A 19,902-nucleotide genomic window follows, 5' to 3' on the forward strand; every position below is an offset into this window, starting at 1 on the left:
CATGTCCCAGGTCTTGCTCTCAGTGCTGGCATACACAATGAATAAGAAATACTCCCTTTCAGTAATCATGGCTAAAATTTATGGAGTGCTTACTCTGTGTTAGGCACTATTGTAAGCGCATTACATTTTTACTCCATAAGACATCTGTGCAGTAGGTAGAATTTTTAATCCTCATTTTCCAGATGAAAAAAAGCTGAGGTCCAGAGAGATGAAATGATTTCTCAATATCATACAACCAGTACACAGGGAGCTAGTAAGTAAATGAATATGTTCAAAATGGAACTACCGGTCTTTCCTAACGATATGTCTTGCTCTCAGCCCAACCTGTTCCACCTTCTGCACATAGGCTCCTGAAGTTGAGTGCTATTGACATTTGGGTGGGACCATCCTTTGTGGTGGGGAGCATTCCTGTGTGTTAGAGGATGTTTAATAGTATCCCTGGCCTCTATCATTAGATACTAGTAGCACCTCTGAATTTGTGACAATCAAAACTATCTCCAGATATTGCCTAATGTCCCCTGAGCCTCTTTCTTATGGCTCTCATCAACTTCGGAGTCCTCCATGACTCTTCTTTCTCTCACACCCCTACTCCCCAGGCATTAGGAAATTCTGTTCTCTTGTCTGTCATGCTCTCCTCAGAATCTGACAATGGCTCTCCCCTCCAGCCTAATCCAAGTCACCTTCATCTCCCCCATGAATTGTTTCATCAGATTTCTATTGTTCTTCCAGCTTCTATTCCTTTCTTCTATAATTTATTTGCAGCAGAGGAACCAGAGGAATGCTTTTGGAGTATAGTTCAGAGTGTGTCACTCTCAGCTCAAAATGCTGCCATGGCTCCCCAGTTCCCTTGGAGTGAAAGCAAAGTTTGTACAGTGCCCCACAAAGTCCTACCTGTTTTATTTCCCTCTTGTCTAGCTCCTTGGAGAGGTGCCTCTCTTACTTCATTATCCACTATGCTCCCTGTCACTCAATCTGCCCCAGGTTACTCTGGTTTTCTTCCCATTTCTCCAAAACGCTGGATGTATTAGCTCAGGCGGCCATAATAAAACACCACAGACTGGGTGTTCTAGACAACAGAAAGGCATTTTCTTCAGTTCTGGAGGCTAGAAGTCTGAGATCAAGATTCCATCAAGGTTGGTTTCTTAGGAGGGCTCATTTCTTTTTTTGAGATGGAGTCTCACTCTGTCCCCAGGTTGGAGTGCAGTGGCGTGATCTTGGCTCACTGCAACCTCAGTCTCCTGGGTTTAAGCGATTCTCCTGCCTCAGCCTCCCAAGTAGCCGGGACTACAGGCCACCTCACCTGGCTAATTTTTATATTTTTAGTAGAGACGGGCCAGGATGGTCTTGATCTCCTGACCTCATGATTCACCTGCCTCGGCCTCCTAAAGTGCCAGGATTACAGGCATGAGCCACTACGCCCAGCCATGAGGGCTCATCTTCTGACTTACAGAAGGCGGCCTTCTTGCTGTATCTTCACATGGTTTTCCGCTGTGTTCAAGTGCTCCTGGTCTCTCTGCCTGTTCTTATGAAGATGCTCCTCCTACTGGACTGGAGCCCCACCCTTATGACCCCATTCTACCTTATCACTTCCATGCAGGTCCTCTCTCCAAATACAGTCACGTTAGTGGGTAGGGCTTCAACATATGGATTTTATGGGGGCTCAATTCAATTCATAACATGAGAATACTCCTGCTTTTACACTGGCCGTCTCTACTCTGGAATGCTCCTCTACCAGTTATCTACATGGATAACACCCTCTCTCCTTGCAAGTTCTTACTCAAAATTTCCCTTCTCTGTAAGAACTGACCACCCTCATTAAATTTTTATCTCTTCCCTCACTCACTTCCTTCCACACTCTCAATCTCTCTCCCTGTGCCCTGCATTTTCATTTTTGCACAGCATGATGTGTGCCTTCTAGTATAGTATTGATTTTGCTAATTTATTATGCTTACAGATGACTGTCTTGGTGGTCCATCCTATCACTGGAATGGCAGATTCATTGTCTGTTCTGAATACAAGGGTATCCCACCTGCCAACTAAAGCACCTTGCATAGGATAATGCTTAATAGTCAGTGAGCCAATGGAGACAGGGTGGATTCAGGCTTTGATGCTGGGCATTGCAGCTCTAGGACCAATGATCTTAACATCTAACAATATTGCCTCACAGGCTAGGATGGGGAGGAAATAAACTAGTAGATAATTCCTAAACAGAATGATTAGAGAAATAATTAACTTACGTGCAAAATGCAAGGTTAGCAGAAAAGACTGTTAATGTCTTTGCCTGCCTAGGGCATGTGTGTGCATGTGTGTGTGCATGGGTCTTGAGGAGCAGGGTATTATTCAAGAAGAGTTCCCAAAAGAAAACCTGTAGACACTTGCTCTTTGAAAACATCAGAAGTAGCTTTTTATTACCATTAGAGAAGAATACATATTGGCTGTCAAAAAATCAGAAAGTACAGATAACCAAAAATAAAATTAATTGCTATATTCCCATCATGCTTTAATATGTTCATATGCATGGATTCCAGAACTGTATTTGTATTTTTGTCCATTGAGATGGAATTATGCTGCAAATGATAACTTGCAGTCCACGTTTTCCATCTCCCATCTTTTAGGGGTATTCTTTTTTATTTGAGACAGAGTCTAGCTCCGTCATCCAGGCTGGAGTAGTGCAGTGGCATGATCTTGGCTCACTGCAAGCTCCACCTCCTAGGTTCATACCATTCTCCTGCCTCAGCCTCCTGAGTAGCTGGGACTGCAGGCGCCCACCACCACACCTGGCTGCTTTTTTTTTTTTTTTTTTTTTTTCTGTATTTCTTTTTTAATAGAGACGGGGTTTCACTGTGTTAGCCAGGATGGTCTCAATCTCCTGTCCTTGTGATCCTCCCGTCTTGGCCTTCCAAAGTGCTGGGATTACAGGTGTGAGCCACTGCACCCGGCCAATGTGGGCATTCTTGAATGGGTCTTGAGGGACAAAAAGGAGTTTGCCAGCCAGCAGAGTAAGGAAAGGTGTTTCTAGCAGAGGTAGTAGGACGTATGAAGGCGCACAGACAGGAATGAGACAGCTTGCCCTGCTTCAGTTGCTTCCCATGAGCCCACTAGAGTGTAAGGTGTGGGCAAACAGGCAGATATAAGGCTGAAGAGAGAGATTGGAGAGAGATCAGGAGGACATTATGCTCTCTAGTAAGAGTGTGGCTTTGTCCTGTGAGCAGACCCACGTTTTTCCAAGTGTGAAACATAAGCCTCCAATGGAATGGGAGAAGATTTTAGGAGAAAATGACACAGAATCGCTTGAAGAGAAACTTACTCTCTTTATCATGTCTTTGTTTTTCTAACTGAGCAGAGCAGAAGTCTCTGTTAGTGCTAATATGCCCTTAACACCCCTCCGGCACTTGTAATCTCCCAGCTTTAAAAAAGAGGAACATCAGGCTCCAAACTTTTAATAATCAACTACTTAGAATGTTACAAAATACTTTTGCCCCATTTGTGGTTATTTTTACTATTATTCAATCATTTATTTCATAAATATTGAGCACCTATTAATGTGCTGGGCATGGTTCTAGGTGCTTCTATGTACGGCAACTGAGCGTTTTTTTATTTATAGTGATAGTATAATATGATTATGGTATAATATTTCTTTGGAACATGCTATGGGCTGAATTGGGTGCCCAAATTTATATGATGAAATTGTAATTTCTGGTAGCTCAGAATGTGACTGTATTTGAAGACAGGGCCTTTAAAAAGGTGTTAAGTTAAAATGAGGTCATTTTGGAGGGCCCTGATCAAATAGGACTGATGTCCTTATAAAAAGAGGCAACTAGGGCACAGACAGGTACAGAAGGAAGAGACAGGAAGAAGATGTCATCTACAAGCCAAGGTGGGAGACCTCAGAAGGAACCATCCCTGCCAACACCTTGATCTCAGACTTCCAGCCTTCAGAACTATGAGAAAAGAAATTTCTGTTGCTTAAGCCCCCTAGTCACGGCTACTGTGTTAGTACAGCCCTAGGAACTAATACCGTACGTAAATCTGTTTATGTTATAAAAGCAAGTGCCTTTGAATGAATAATGTTAACTTATTTTATCAGTGGAATGAGGACAAGGCAAAACTCATGAAAGTAAAACACAAAAACATGAGCCTGCAGTACAATTCTTGAAAGTGATAATGGAATAACTAGATTCGTAGGATACCCAAGAGGTACGGAGAGCCATGGATGAGTCTAACACAAGGGACCCATGACATCCGGTCTAAGGGCCCTGGACTGCTCTTTTTTCCAGATGTGGTAAACTGTGTTGTAGTTGAGATATATCCACTGTCCCCGTGTTTGTCGGTGCCTAACCTGCCCAGTGTCATGAGGAATCTGACTCAGAGTCAAATAGTCCTACATGAACCCTCCCCTCCAGCCAGACCTGCCCCATTGCTCTCTGATTCTGTGTCTCATTTACCCACCTGGCCTTTGCTTCTGCAGAACCTTCTGCATGGCAGTCGATGAGACCTTCACTGCATGTCAATTCCCACAGTGATAGAATGGACATTATTAAAAATGTTGGTTCCTGCCTTTAAGGCATCTTTCCTAAAGAGATTCTTCAGATGGGAGAATTATAACTGCCTGCCCCATTGATACCATGCTTATCACATGGGTTCCTTTGGCCGGTGGTGCATGAGTGACGAGCACCTCTGAGCATGAGCCTTAAGAGCCCCTGAGTGTTCCATCACCATCACTCTTTTTCCTGGAAAAAGGAACAAGACTGAAAATATCTCAGACAGAGACTGTTCCTTCAGCCTGGGCCCTGAATCTACAGTTGAGCTGAAGCTGACGCACAATGGCCATGGTGTATGTGAGCAATATTTTTACATGCCCCTAAGGGATTTTCTTGTTAGCATAGCATAATATAACCCAGGATGACTGATACGCCCTGTCATTCTTAATTCTTCTTCTTCTTCCTCTCTTTCTCCTCCTCTTCCTCCCCCTCCCCCTCTCCTCCTCCTCCCTTCTTCTTCCTCCTCTTCCCCCATCCCCTCTCCCCCTCCCCCTTCCCCCTCCCCTCCTCCTCCTTCTTCTTATTCTCCTACTCCTTCTCCTACTCCTTCTCTTTTTTCTTCTCCTTCTCTTTCTCCTCCTCCTCCTCCTCCTCTTCCTCCTCCTCCTCCTCCACCTCCTCCTCCTCCTCCTCCACCTCCTCCTCCTCCTATTATTATAACTGAAGTGATCTTGGACAACCCATTGCATTTTAAGGGGACTCAATTTTCTCATCTGTATGGAGCTTAAAATACCCAGACATTCCAATAATGTTGTTATTTAATAAAAAATGCATAAGACAAGGCATTAAGAGATTTAGATTCTGGTTCACTCCTCACTCTGTGCAACCTAAGGATGTCCTTTTCAATCCTGTGGACTTCAACTGCCCCATCTATAACACAGAGCTGTTCACACCAGCCTAGGTGATGTCACAGAACTGTGGTGAGAGTCAAGTGGGAAGGGGAGAATGCAAACACCTCAAAGTGAAAATCATCGCATGTAACTATAAATCATCATTTGCACAGACAGTGGAAGTGCTGTTTCCATTTTCTTTTATTTTTTTTTCTCTGCCTCACTCTTTGTTGAGTATCTGTTAAAAACAAAAGAAAAAAACACACCTCTGTTGCCCAAGAAAGCAATATCAAAAAATTAAAACCTGCTCTTAAAAAAACTCGACCCCAGCGACAATCACCTCCGGGCTTATGAGGGCTCACCATGTCCCTTCAACAGTTATTTCTTAAGCCTGTCTAATGTTTAGGTAGAAGAACCTGGGGGTTGAGAGAGACCATTACAGGTGCTGTCCACTCTAGGGTCCAGAGAGGAGTCCATAGACCCCAAGTTCAGAGGCAGTGCTTGCAGCAATCTTGTTCTCTAAGCATCACACCATTGTAAGGTGTGAGAAATCCTGAGATTTCTCACTATCAGGAACATAATCAAATGACACTTGGACATAAAGGGAACCCTATGCTCAAACATATATTTTTTTGAGGACTTGGAGACACTGATGGAAAATATATTGCTACCACAGGGAATAACCCTATGGGCTGGCAGACCTTGGGCCCTGGGGCCCTGGGGCCCCTCACTGCACTGACCTCCCAAATTCTTTAGCAAATTTCTGTGTATTTCCTTAACTAGCACCCCACCACACACCCATATGCACATACACACTGTATGAATTCCACACACCCTAAACTCTGCTACTCCCAAAATAAGAACTAATGTTCATTGGATATTTATCCAATAAACTTGTGATACTTATACTTGTGAGAATTTAAGACAGTAACTGCAAAGTATTTGGCACAGTGCTTTCAATATATATACTATATTATATATATATATATACGCATAAATACACACACACGTTTTTTATTCCAATAGCTTCTTGGGGAACAGGTGGTTTTTGGTTACGTGGATAAGTTCTTTAGTGTTTAGTGGTGATTTCTGAGATGTTGGTGCCCTCATTACCCGGGCAGTGGGCACTGTACCCAGTGTGTAGTCTTTCATTCCTCACCCTCCTCCCACTCTTCCCCCTGAGTTCCCAAAGTCCATTATATCATTATTATGCCTTTGCATTCTCATAGCTTAGCTCCCACTTATAAGTGAGAACATACAATATTTGGTTTTCCATTTCTGAGTTACTTCACTTAGAATAATGGACTCCAATTCCATGCAGGTTGCTGAAAGTGCCATTATTTCACTCTGTTTTATGGCTGAATAGTATTCCATGGTGAACATATATCATATTTTTTTGGACACTTACATTTTTGCCAGGAACTGTCCCAAGAGCTTTGTGTGTGCTGATGTATCTAAGCTTCATCATGCCTCTCAGGGAGCGGGAAGTGTGAGTGTTTATTATCAGAGTTACCATGAGAAAACTGAAGCTCAGAGTGGTTAAGGAAGTTGGCTGGGATCACACAGCCTGCATGTGGGGAAGCTGGGATTTGAACCCAGGCGGTGCAACTCATAGAGCTACACTTTTTACCTCACAATAATAGAAAGCATGTCTTAGTCCATACCCACAGTGAAATTTCACTACAGTATTTTCTCTTCAAAGCACATCAGAACAACTTTGACTCATTGGACTTTCTGTTCAGCCTAATCCTAGGGACAGAGATTTTTCTCAATGGGTCAGGGTAGAGAGATTTTAAACAAGGTACTCTCTTGCAACTTTGTCATAAGGAACCCAATTCAAGCTATACTACCCACCTGTTACCAAAAAGAGGTGGGAAATACATCACTGCACCTCTACTGTGTGGAGACCCTTCCTGCTCACACACAGGAATCCTTGGGGAACATGAGATGTGGGGACAGACATCACGTGGCAAATGGGACTCAATAAATAGTTATTGAATGAATGAATGAATGAATGAATGGCAAGTACCCAACTCGCATCTCCTATATTTTCTTTCATCTCTAGATCTCAAAACACCTTTATCTAGAGAAGAACACATGTCTTGACTAGGGTCTAACATACCATGAAATGCGCTTTGTGTTACAGGGAAGGTGTGAGCTCGATGGGCTTAATTTGTCTTAGAAATGCTTCAGACTGGCCGGGCGCGGTGGCTCAAGCCTGTAATCCCAGCACTTTGGGAGGCCGAGACGGGCGGATCACGAGGTCAGGAGATCGAGACCATCCTGGCTAACAAGGTGAAACCCCGTCTCTACTAAAAAATACAAAAAAAAAAAAAAACTAGCCGGGCGAGGTGGCGGGCGCCTGTAGTCCCAGCTACTCCGGAGGCTGAGGCAGGAGAATAGCATGAACCCGGGAGGTGGAGCTTGCAGTGAGCTGAGATCCGGCCACTGCACTCCAGCCTGGGCGAGAGAGCAAGACTCCGTCTCAAAAAAAAAAAAAAAAAAAAAAAAAAAAAAGAAATGCTTCAGACTTCTTCATATAGTTTCTTGCAGAGAAGACCTAGTTTGGAGGTGGGGGTTGAGGAAGTTGAGATTCCACAGATTACACCCAAGAATGACTTTGAGGGTGAGCTCTGAAAAGCCTCAGCAGGTGTCTGTGGCTTCAGTGTGAGAGATTCCAGAGTTTGCAAACCACAGGAATCTCACTCCTGGGAGGAGGCCAAACTTGTTTGCTACATTTTCTTTCCCTTTCACACCTGTCTCCTCACCTCTTTCTGCCCAAGGGCCCCTCCAGCCTCAGCTCTGGGGCTGACACCTGCTCCTCTGAAGCTAGGTATTAAGAATGAGTGACAGGCTCCCAACTGTGGCCTCAACTCCAGCTCTACCCACGCCTCATACCTCAAAGGCTTAGCACAAGTTTCAAGGTGTTTCAGGAACTCTGGTAGCTTGGACCTCACTGTGAATTGCTCCTAAAACTGATTGTGAGTGTGGCAGATGTTGTCACTCACTCGAAAACCTCACATCCCCTTCTTCTGAGCCAATGTAACATAGTTTTGTAATGATTGATGATTTCTAGATTTGGAGGAAAGGAGAACATTTCCTGAGTCTCAGGGATGAGGATAATAGTCTCATATTATGATTCCTATAATCCTACTTCCATTTTCCAGGGATTGATTTGGAGGTGAACATAGAATTCAGTGCCAGCTGACGAAATGAAGGAAGGAGGCTGGTGAAAACATGAGGCTTCCCTTTCCAAGTAAAACCTTGTAAGATGGTTGGGTCACTCTTGTCCCTGCTTTCTGCAATTTGGGGGTATTATACTTGAAGCTGCTGCAGCTATCTTGTGACCATAAGGTATAAGTGCGATCATGGAAAGCTACTATACTAAGGATGACCGAGTAAAACATGGAAAGAATCTGGGCCTTTGATGACATTGTTGAAACACTGAGTCAGCCCAGGAACTACCTACCACTAGTCTTTTTGTTGAATGAGATAACACATGCTTGAATTAAGATACTGTTAAATGGGAATATTGTCACTTGTAACCCAAAGCACTGGTAACTGATGCACTTAGCATTTATCCTTACTCACACTGAGCCATGGTCTGTGCTTGGTGTTTATAAACATTAGCTCACTCAACCCCCACAACAACCTGTTTGTTGTGCGCATTATATAAATGAGAAAACTGAAACTCTTAGAGTCTAAGAAACTTAGTGAAGATTGCATAGCTAATAAACGACAAAGCTTCAATTCAAATCCAAAGTTAATTCTAACAACCATGTTCTACTTCAATGCTCTTTACTATAGCATGATTTTTTTTTTTTTTTTTTTTTTTTTGGAGGAAAAGGGAATATTGTCTTTGTTCCAGAAAAGAGGGAGAATTATGGTAAAGGATGTTCCCCCAGACTGATTCTGCTTCAAGACCCAGGGCTCCAGTATTTAGATGGGAAGCTGAGAATGCAAGGAAAGAATAAATGCCCTGAAGACAAAAGCCTGGAAGAGATGCTTAACTGAGAAGGGAGTATGGTTTTTGTCTGCAATAATCAGAGTCTTCCAGAATTGCAACCCACACCAGGGGGGTGCATAAATAGTTAATGTGTGGCAGCACTTCAGACGTAGACTGTCATTGTGTCCTCTTGGACAGTCTAGAATGGTCCCTCCCTCCTTCCCTCCCTTCCTTCTCCTTCCTTCCTTCCTTCCTTCCTTCCTTCCTTCCTTCCTTCCTTCCTTCCTTCCTTCCTTCCTTCCTTCCTTCCTTCCTTCCTTCCTTTCTTCCTTTCTTCCTTTCTTTTTTTCTTTCTGTCTCTTTCTTTTTCTGATTGAGACAGGGTATTGCTCTGTCACCCAGGCTGGAGTGCAGTGGCGTGATCATGGCTCACTGCAGCCTTGACCTCACAGGCTCAGGTGATTCTCCCACCTCAGCACCCTCAGTAGCTGGGGCTACAGATGTGTGCCACCACACCAGACTAATTGATGATGTTTCTTTTGTAGATATGGGGTTTCATCATGTTGCCCAGGCTGGTCTTGAACTTCTAGGCTCAGGCAATCCTCTCACCTTGGCCTCCCAAAATGCTGGGATTACAGGAGTGAGCCACTGTGCCTGACTTGGGATAATTTTCAAAATAAACACCTGAGAACGATGCTGAAGAATGAAGGATTCAGCAGGGTGGAAAAGGAGGAGCAGGGCCCCAAGTTTCAGGCAGTGGCAACACTTGGGTAAAACACCCAGAAAACATGAGAGGAGGGTATGTCCAAGGGTCTACATCAGGGTGTATAGATGGAGAGTGCAACAGAGAAAGAGAGAGAACTGGCTGGCCAGAGGCCCATGACAGAGGATCCAGGATGGGTGAGTTTGAAGCAGGGGAGTCACAGAGTCAGATTTCACTTTAAGAACGATCACTTCCTGTTATGGTTTGGCTGTGTCCCCACCCAAATCTCATCTTGAATTGTAGTTCCCACAGTTCCCATTGTTGTGCGAGGGACCCCAGTGGGAGATCATTGAATTATGGGGGCGGTTTCCTCCATGCTATTCTCATGGCAGTGAATAAGTGTCATGAGATCTGATGGTTTTATAGGGGGAAATCCCTTTCACTTGGTTCTCATTCTGTCTTACCTGCTGCAAACTTAGACATGCCTTTTGCCTTCTGCTGTGATTGTGAGGCCTCCCCAGCCATGTGGAACTGTGAGTCCATTAAACCTCTTTTTCTTTATAAATTACCCAGTCTTGGGTATGTCTTTATCAGCAGCATGAAAACAGACTAATACACTTCCTAGAATGGATTTGGTGATAATTCTCATTGAGGGGGTCATGAACTCATATTCTGGGGGTGGAGAGTGGTGGTTGGGGGGATTGCAGGTGGCAGTGACATAAGAACAAACACAGTGAACTAAATAGACCCAAACAGGAAGATGATGTAAAGTGGGCAGGCAGCCTGGGCAACATAGCAAGACTTGATCTCTAAAAAATAAAAATAAAAAATTATCTGGGCATGGTGGTGCATGCCTGTACTCCCAGTTACTCAGGAGGTTTAGGTGGAAGAATTCTTTGAGCCCTGGAAGCCGAGGCTGCAGTGACCAAAGATCACGCCACTGCACTTCAGCCTGGGCAACAGAGGGAGACCCTGTCTCAAAAAAAATTGTTTTCAAATAAATAAAATAAAATGGGCAGTCCCCACCCCCTCTGAAGAAGTCTCCTTTTGAGTAGCAACAACATATTTTTGCCATCAGTGAATAGAAAGTAAGTGGGGTCGCTGGATCATGTGGTCATTCTATTTATAATTTTTGGAAGAACTTCCAGTCTCTTTTCCATAGTGGCTTCACCAGTTTACATGCTCATCAACAGTGTATGAAAGTTCTCTTTTCTCCATGTCCTATTCAATGTTTGTTACGTCTTGTTTTGCTTTTTTAACTAATAGCCATTGTAACAGGTGTGAGGCGATATCGCATTGTCGTTTTGATTTGTATTTCCCTGATGATTAGGGATGTTGAGCACCTTTTAACATATTTGTTGGTCATTTGTACGCCTTCTTTGGAGAAGTATCTATTCAAGTCCTTTGCCCGTTTTTAATCAGGTTATTTGTTATTTTTGCTATTGAGCTGTAGAAGTTTCTTATATATTTTGGACATTAAAATAACTGACATTATGCGATGTATGGTTTTCAAGTATTTTATCCCAATATGTAGGTGTCTTTTCACTCTGTTGATTGTGCTCTTTGCTGTGCAGAAGCTTTTCAGTGATGTCTATTTTTGCTTTGGTTTCCTGTGCACAAAAGAATTAAAAACAATCTTGAAAAGATTTTTGCACTCCCACATTCATTGCAGTATTATTCACAATAGCCAGTAAATGGAAACCACCTAAATGTTCATGGATGAGTGAATGGATAAAACCATACATACCAGGATATATTATTCAACCTAAAAAAGAAAGGAAATTCTGACATATGCTACAATATAGATAAACCTTGAAGACATTATGCTAAGTGAAACACACCAGTCACAGGAGGACAAATACTGCATGAATCCACTTATATAAAATATTGAAAATATTAAAAGTCATAGGTGCAGAAAGGAGAATGGTGATTGCCAGGGCTTGGAGGACGAGGAAGAGTGAGAGTTGCTGTTGAATGGGTATAGAGTTGCACTCATGGAAGACGAAAAAACTCTAGAGATCTGCTGCACAATGTCAGGCTTATAGTTATACTTAAAGTGCAATACTTTACACTTAGAAATTGTTACAAGGACAGATTTCATGTTGTGTGTGTTTTACTGCAGTAAAAAATAAGAAAGACAACGGAAAGCAAGCATTTTTACTTTTTCCGTGGAAGCCATAACTGGAAATTTTCAAGTGCAACCTCCCAGTTTTCTCGATTCTGGTGTAAGTAATTCACATGATTTAAAATCACTGTTTGGAAGATGATGTCAGTGCCCTTCCCATATCTCTCATACCAGAGACCAGCACACTTTTTCTGTAAAGAGGCAGATAGTAAATACTCTCAGCATTGCAAGCCATACATTCTCTGTCACAACTACCCAACTCAGCCATTGCAGTGCAAAGACAGTGCATAAACAAATAGGCATGGCTGTGTTCCTATAAAGCTTTATTTACAAGAACAGGCAGCAAGCTGGTTTTGGCCAGTGAACAGATCCCTGCTTAGATCATCTGTAATCAGGTGGCCTCTTAATTTGAAAACCTATATCTCTCTTCTGACATTTTTCTGGCCAAGGATCATGCTTGAACATGCTCAGGAAAACCTGGAGGTGCTAGAAAGCCAATACCCCGGGAAACAGCCCTCAAGCCCCTCTGTTGGTAGAGCTGATGCATGTTCTACTCAGTCTCCCAGAGTTTCCCAGTGAGGCTGAACTCCAGCTGCCCACAGCTGTAACCTGCTCAGCATCGTACCCTTGATAGGCCACTTACCTTCCTTTCCTCCCTTCAAATCTCCCCTACCAGTATTTCCCGAGATTACTTCCCAACCTACTTGCATTTGTGCCAAGTTCTGGTTTCAGGGAAACCCAGCCTAAGATCTGGTGTTTGATCTAACCATAGCTGTGGGGCAATTTTGATCCCCATATCATTTGTTCACTCAGTCACTTATTCATTCATCAATTCAAATATCTTTCTTGAGGGCCAAAAATGCAGAGATAAACACATCTAAATGTCAACCCACAAGGAACTTAACCAAGTGAAGGGAGAAACTCACAAACAGAAGTCCAGTGAAGGCACCACGAAGCTCTATGAAAGGCACAGTGGGTGACCATCTGCAGCAGGGATTAACAAAGTATGGCCCATGGGCCAACTCCAACCTCCTGCCTGATTCTGTAAATAAAGCTTTACTGGAACACAGCCACATGCACCATCTACTTATATTGTCTGTGGCTGCTTTTCCATTATAGCATCACAGAAGTACTTCAGAGTAGTTGGGTCAGAGACTGCATGGCTGGTAAAGCAAAAACTATACTATCCTGCCCTTTACAGAAAACGTGTGCCAATCCCCAGTCTATATGACTAGGACAAAAGGAGATGGGAGCCATGCCAGTGTATAAGGGTTATGAGCTCTGGATTCAAACCACTTAAGTTCAAGTTCTGACTCTGTCTTAATAAATATGTGACTTACAGGCAGTTACTTAACCTCACTGAACCTCAATGTTGCCTGTTTACAGAAAGAAGGCATCATAGCAATAGCCTCTCCCTCACAGGGCTCTTGTGAGCACTCAAGGAAACTCTGCATGTAAAGAATTCAGCATGGTGGCTGGCACCTAGCAGGTGCTGGGGGCACTCAGCTCCATCACTGTGTGAAGGCATCTTCAAGAGTCCCTGGTTGGACATAACTTTGGAATGTAGCTGCTGAACTGCACACTGCATATAACTGACTACATTCCTCTGATTCCAACTCACTTCTGGGACCCAAGCCTCTTGAACTGCCTATCAATGAGAACTGGCATGGGAAAGGGACACATTCCATCAAATTATCCTTTTTTGCACATCTCAGACCTTTGGTCTTCTAAGGGAATTCCCAGCTTCCAGGAGGTGACGAGTTGCGGCTATGGGGATGGAAGCAGTTACTCTGAGGCCAGATGTGGCCTTCGCCTGCTGAGCAGAGAGAGGGGCTGTGCTCCAGGAGAGCCACCCAAGTTGCTGACTGCTCTGTTTTCCTGTGTCCCCCAACCATCTGGGCAGCAGAGGGCTGCTAATTGGGGTGCTCTGGCCCAGGACATCACAGATGATGCAATCCAGGGGGTTATCCACGGGATTTGCTGGCATTCAATCTCAGGGAAGCCGTTGGGGAGAAACTGTTCCCAAGGGTCTGCCTAACACATCTCTCAGCCAGGATGCGTGACGGGGGCTGAAGCTGGAGCCCTGGTGCCTTCCGGCCTGACATTACTATTTCTAGCAGATGACAAGCATCTGACTTCCAGAGAAACTGGAAGGCCATTGGTTGGAATCCCTACATTATTTAAAAATGAGAACTGAGTCCTCTTCACATAATGGCTCAGATGAATGGTGCTACCAAGCAGGGTTCTGAGACTGACCCCAAAGACAATGAATTCTGTACCTACTCTACAACATTTACTTTGCAACATGAGAGACCTTCCCCAGATATCCTCAACCCTACTGGAAAACACCTAGATTTCCATTTCGTTTGTTTCTGTTTAGCCTCAAGGCCTTTGCATTTGCTGTTCCCTCTTCCAGGAATGCTCTTTCCTGCAGATATCAACAGGCACCCTCTTGCCTCCTCCAGGTCGCTGCTCAAATGCCATCTTATCAGAAAGCTCTTTTCTGACCATTCATTTAAGTCATACTTTCATATAACTCTCCACCGCCTTTTACTGTACCCTGCACAGATTTTCTTCTTAGAACAAATCACTACTTGACATGTTGAATATTTATACCGTAATGTTTTTTCTATCTGTTGTCTCATTTCCCAAACTCACCCCGATGAAGTTCAATGGAACCAGAGACCTTGTCTGTCATATTTACTTCTGTGTCACTGGTTTCTAGGCCAGTGTCTGGCACATGGTAGGGGAATAAATAAATATTTTTTGAGAGGATGTTTGCATCAAGCTAGTAGTAATCTTTCACTCAAATATGTCTTACTCTTTGATCCGGCACTAAGTCACATCAATGCTACCTAAAACTCTGCGTGGACATTGCTATTGACACCAATAATTATACTGTTGCAAAATGGATTTTATGTGAATAATAATGACTGTGGCAGTCATTGTTCTATTAGGCTCTTTAAAGCACAAGATTAAGATTAAGGTTAAGATTTTTTTTTTTTTGAAACAGAGTCTCTCTCTATCACCCAGGCTGCAGTGCAGTGGCGCAATCTCGGCTCACTGCAAGCTCCGCCTCTGGGGTTCAAGCCATTCTCCTGCCTCAGCCTCTGGAGTAGCTGGGACTACAGGGGCCCGCCACCACGCCCGGCTAATTTTTTGTATTTTTAGTAGAGACGGCTTTTCACCATGTTAGCCAGGATGGTCTCCATCTCCTGACTTCGTGATCTGCCTGCCTTGGCCTCCCAAAGTGCTGGGATTACAGGCGTGAGCCACCGTGCCTGGCCAAGGTTAAGATTAAGATTAAGATTAAGATACAGCGCTACGAGATAGGATGTATTACTATCCCCACTTTAGCGATTTAAAACCTGGAATTCTGAGAAGAGAAGTTGCTTGCCTGGAGCTATCCAGATCCTAACTGACTGAGCTATGGTTCAAACCCAGATGCAGTAACAGCAAAAAGCCAGAAAGCATTGCTCAAATGCAAGTTACCCCTTCCACCTCTCATCTGAAAATGCATCACTCTTGAAAGACTGGTCTTTGGGCAACTGTAAATGTTCAATTCCAGTACCCCATGCACCATGGGTCTGCAATAGGTCAGGCATTGCCCTGGGTACTGACCTAGTCCTTGCTATTCTAATACTTTTTGTTTGTTTTTTGAGACAGAGTCTCACTTTCTCACCAAAGCTGGAGTGCAGTGGCACAATCTCGGCTCACTGCAACCTCCGCCTCCTGGGTTCAAGCAATTCTCATACCTCAGCCTCCCAAGTAGCTGGAATCACAGGTGCATGCCACCACACCAGGCTAATGTTTTTATTTTTAGTAGAGACGGGGTTTCACCATGTTGGTCAAGCTGGTCTTGAACTTCTGACCTCAAATGATCCGCCCCCCTCGGCCTCCCAAAGTGCTGGGATTACAGGCACGAGCTCCTGTGTCCCATCTATTCTAATATTTTAATGCACATGAAGCATATACTGCCCAAGCCTTGCTGAACTCCCCTGTGTGTCAGCCCAGTGCTAAACTGTTTACCTACAGTTTTCACATTGATCTTTACAACAGACCTGTAAAATAGATACTGTGTCCTCCTATTTTCCACAAAGGCTACTGAGGTTGCAGGACATTTCAAACCTCGGTTGCCCAGAGGCACTTAGCCACGCGGGACCAATAATGTCATTGTCTGTCTCAATGTGGGAAACTGGGGAAAAGTTTTCGTTTTCCATTTACAGTCAGGACAAACAAACAAAAAAGCAACACATGAAGGATAATGAATGGAGGTTGAGTAAAGTGTAGGTTTCCAATTCCCCAACGTCTTGCAATAACCATATTGTCTTTTCTTTGTTTTCTCCTCCTTTGTACTTACGTGTTAGGCATCTGGTTTTATGATTTAATTAGAAAAATGGTTGCATTCAGCCAGTGTCAAGGAGGAGGTCTTCTAAATTCTGGAAGCAGTAGAGCCTCAGAAGGTTGTGGTTAGGTGGAAGGAGAAGTATAGAGACTGTTGGGTGCAACCCTTAACCATTTAGCTCCTTCAAGAAAAGTTGGCACATCACATCCACTACAGATGGCTCTTTAGCTCAAAGATGGCTTAACTAATTCCCAGTATGCCCCTGCCCTCTTCCCACAAAACAAATTTCTCTTCATTCATTGCATTTGGGACACATCCATGCTCATCTTCTTTTTGCAAGGACATGGTTGGACCAGAGTCTAGGCTGCTCATCTGTGTGTGTTTAGGCTTCATCTTCTGGAAGATGCATCAATGAGTTTCAAATGGAAAAAGCTTGGCGATAATTTCCAAGAGGAGGATCTTTTGAAGGAATGAATAGTGCAATGTCTTCTTCAGTGGCTTCTTTTTATTGAGCTAGGAGAGCTCTCAGAGAGGGCTCGTGCCGTCTACCCACTGGTCATGCTCTAGCTTGAGACCTTCCTTAGTTATTTACAGAACATCAGATTTCTCTCCCCAGTTATGCTTGAGTTACTTAAAGGGGGAGACTGCTTCTGACTTGATTCCAGATGCCCTGAAATTCCCCTTGAATTCTTGTGTTCTATGGATATAATTTGACAGGTTGGCTGGCTAAGGTGAACTATTGTTTTCATCACAGGAAAGAAGTAGCCTCCAAAATAATGACAGTTATTTTGCAAATGCTGGTTTTGTGCCAGGCATTGCACTGAGTATTTTATAAGCATGTTAGTCTATGATATCATCTCTTACCTCAATGACTCCAATAACCTCACAACTGTTGATTGTCATAGACTCTAGTTTTCAGACAGTTCATTCAATCATAGAGCAGCCAGGTGATGTTTTAAAATTATAATTCTCATCATGCTACTCCCCTGTGCAAAACGCTCCAGTGGATACCCATAGAGTTGAATCCAAAAGTCTTGCTATGATCTGTTTCTGCCTGTTCTGACATCATGCCACACTCTTGTTCTCTTTCACTGTGATTCATCCTCTTTTGCTTTTGCTTTTTATCTATGCCTTTTATATCCCAAGCTTGTTCTCACCTCACAGCTATTGTGTTACTGATCCTTCTGCCTGGAACACTTTCTTCTCATTGTTCACAAAACATCACCACCCCATGTGGGTTTTAGCTTAAATATCTTATCTTCAGAGCAGTCACTTGTCCAGCTTACTTTCCACTAAATCCCCAATGCCTAGCACTTTTCTGATACTCATTAGATATTTGTTATTCAATTCATTCCTCCCTTAGATGTTAGTTTTAAACTTGCAAATAATTATCTGTTTTCATCCACTATATATGCACTGTCCAATACAGTAGCTATCAGCAAAATGTGGATATTTAAACGTAACTGAAATTCATTAAAATCAAATAAAATTTTAAAATCCAGTTCCTCAGTTGCACAGCCACATTTCAGTAGTCCCTAGTATCTTGTGGCTGTGTTCAGTAGCCCCTCGTATCTTCAGTAGCCAATAGCCACAAGATACTAGGGGCTACCATATTGAGCAGTACAGATGTAGATCAGTTCCATCATCATAGCAACTTCTACTGGGTAGTTCTGCACTAGAACATAAGCACCCCAAGGGCTGGTAACTTGGTCCAACTTATTTACCATGGAATCCTCAATGCTCACCTCTTAGTTGTTACTTAATAAGTATTTTAATATATTAACATTGTAAATGTTAGTTTATAATTTATCAGTTATAAACCACTCAACAATAATTATAATGTAACAATAATAATAAGCATTTATGGAGGATTTACCACATGAACTCCTTGTGCTAATCTCTTTCTATGGATTATCTACTGATCCCTTAACTGAATAAGATCCTGGCTGTTACTATACCAACCTTCATTACCAACACCACACAGGAGAGAACAGACTTTCTCTTCTGGGAAGTTGGAGTCATAGAAAGAAGCCAAGTCTTCCAGAATCTTCACTGGGGGTTTGTTTTCCCTATGCAGATAACCTCAGGCTGCCCCGCGAAATGGCCTCATCACTGGCTCTATCTTCATTCCTAGGGGAGGTGGTTATTTCCCTCACACAGACAGGAGAGCAGGGTGGGATACGTAGCCTCGCCTCCTCTTCCACATCTCTTTGCATGCCTGAAACAATTACATCAGTCAGTATGAACCTGCAGGGCTCAGGCAAACTGGACTCTTTGGGTTCTTGTGCTCTATTCTCTGAAAATGGGTTGCATTTTTTTTTATGTCAGATGCTTACCTTGTTCTATTTCCTGCTGGTGAATAGTTGAGGAGTTCTTGCTGAGATGCGAATGGTTCCCACTGTAGCATAGCATCTAAGTTTGTTAGTTGCACCAGACAAAGTGGACCTCTTTGAATTCAGGACATACAGGGACCTAACAAGTTGTAGTTTGAAGTGACAACATAACACACCATGATTCAGAAAATCCAGATTCTAGAACCACCACTTCCACCATTCAGCTTGGTAAGCCCATGAAACACGCATATTCTTACCTGGTTAAATAGTAGGAGCTGGGAACACCAGCCCTGGAACCAAATGGTGGGTTAGATTCTTGGCTCTACCACATATCAGCACCGTTTTCTTGGAGACATTACCCCTCTGAGTCTCAGTTTTCTCTGCTTTAAATTGGGGATCAAGGCAGGACCACTTCAATAGGTTTTGTGATGATTTAACATTTGTAAGACATTCATAATTTTTTCTTATATTAAATCACTTATCTCCAAAATAAATGAATCTGCATAAGGATAGACACATACATTGTGCATATAAGTTTTTCTGGATTCAGAGATGAACAGTGATGATGATGATGATATCTATGTTCCTATTACGTGCCAGCCCCTAAACGAGCTGCTATATAATAATTATTTCATTCATTCATCACTGCAACCCCATGAGGTAAGTATTTCTATGTTTCCATTGTAGGAAAATAAAACTTTAAGCTTAAATTACTCCTGTAAGCTCACTCAGCAAGAAAGTAAAAGAGCTGAGATTTGAACCAGGTCTTGTCTGGGCCTAATACCAGTAAATGCAACCTCTCTTGGTCTGTTTTTCCTTCTGTAAACTCCAGATCATAGTTGCCATCTCAGAGGGCTGATGGGAGGATGAAATAGAACAGTGTTGCAAAATGCTTAGCATAGAATACCTGGTAGAATTTTCTCTTTGGAGATGGTAAAGAGAAGAAAAGAGAGAAGCCTAGAAAGAGCAAACAGAAGAAGAAGTGGCAATAGGAGGGGCCTGGAGACATGAACTAATTAAGGGCTTCATCACCAGCTCAATGATGTGTCAAGATGACAGTCAGTCAAGCAGATAAGGGA

This window comes from Rhinopithecus roxellana, chromosome 10 (genome assembly GCF_007565055.1).
Source record: "Rhinopithecus roxellana isolate Shanxi Qingling chromosome 10, ASM756505v1, whole genome shotgun sequence".
NCBI classification, from domain to species: Eukaryota; Metazoa; Chordata; class Mammalia; order Primates; family Cercopithecidae; genus Rhinopithecus; species Rhinopithecus roxellana.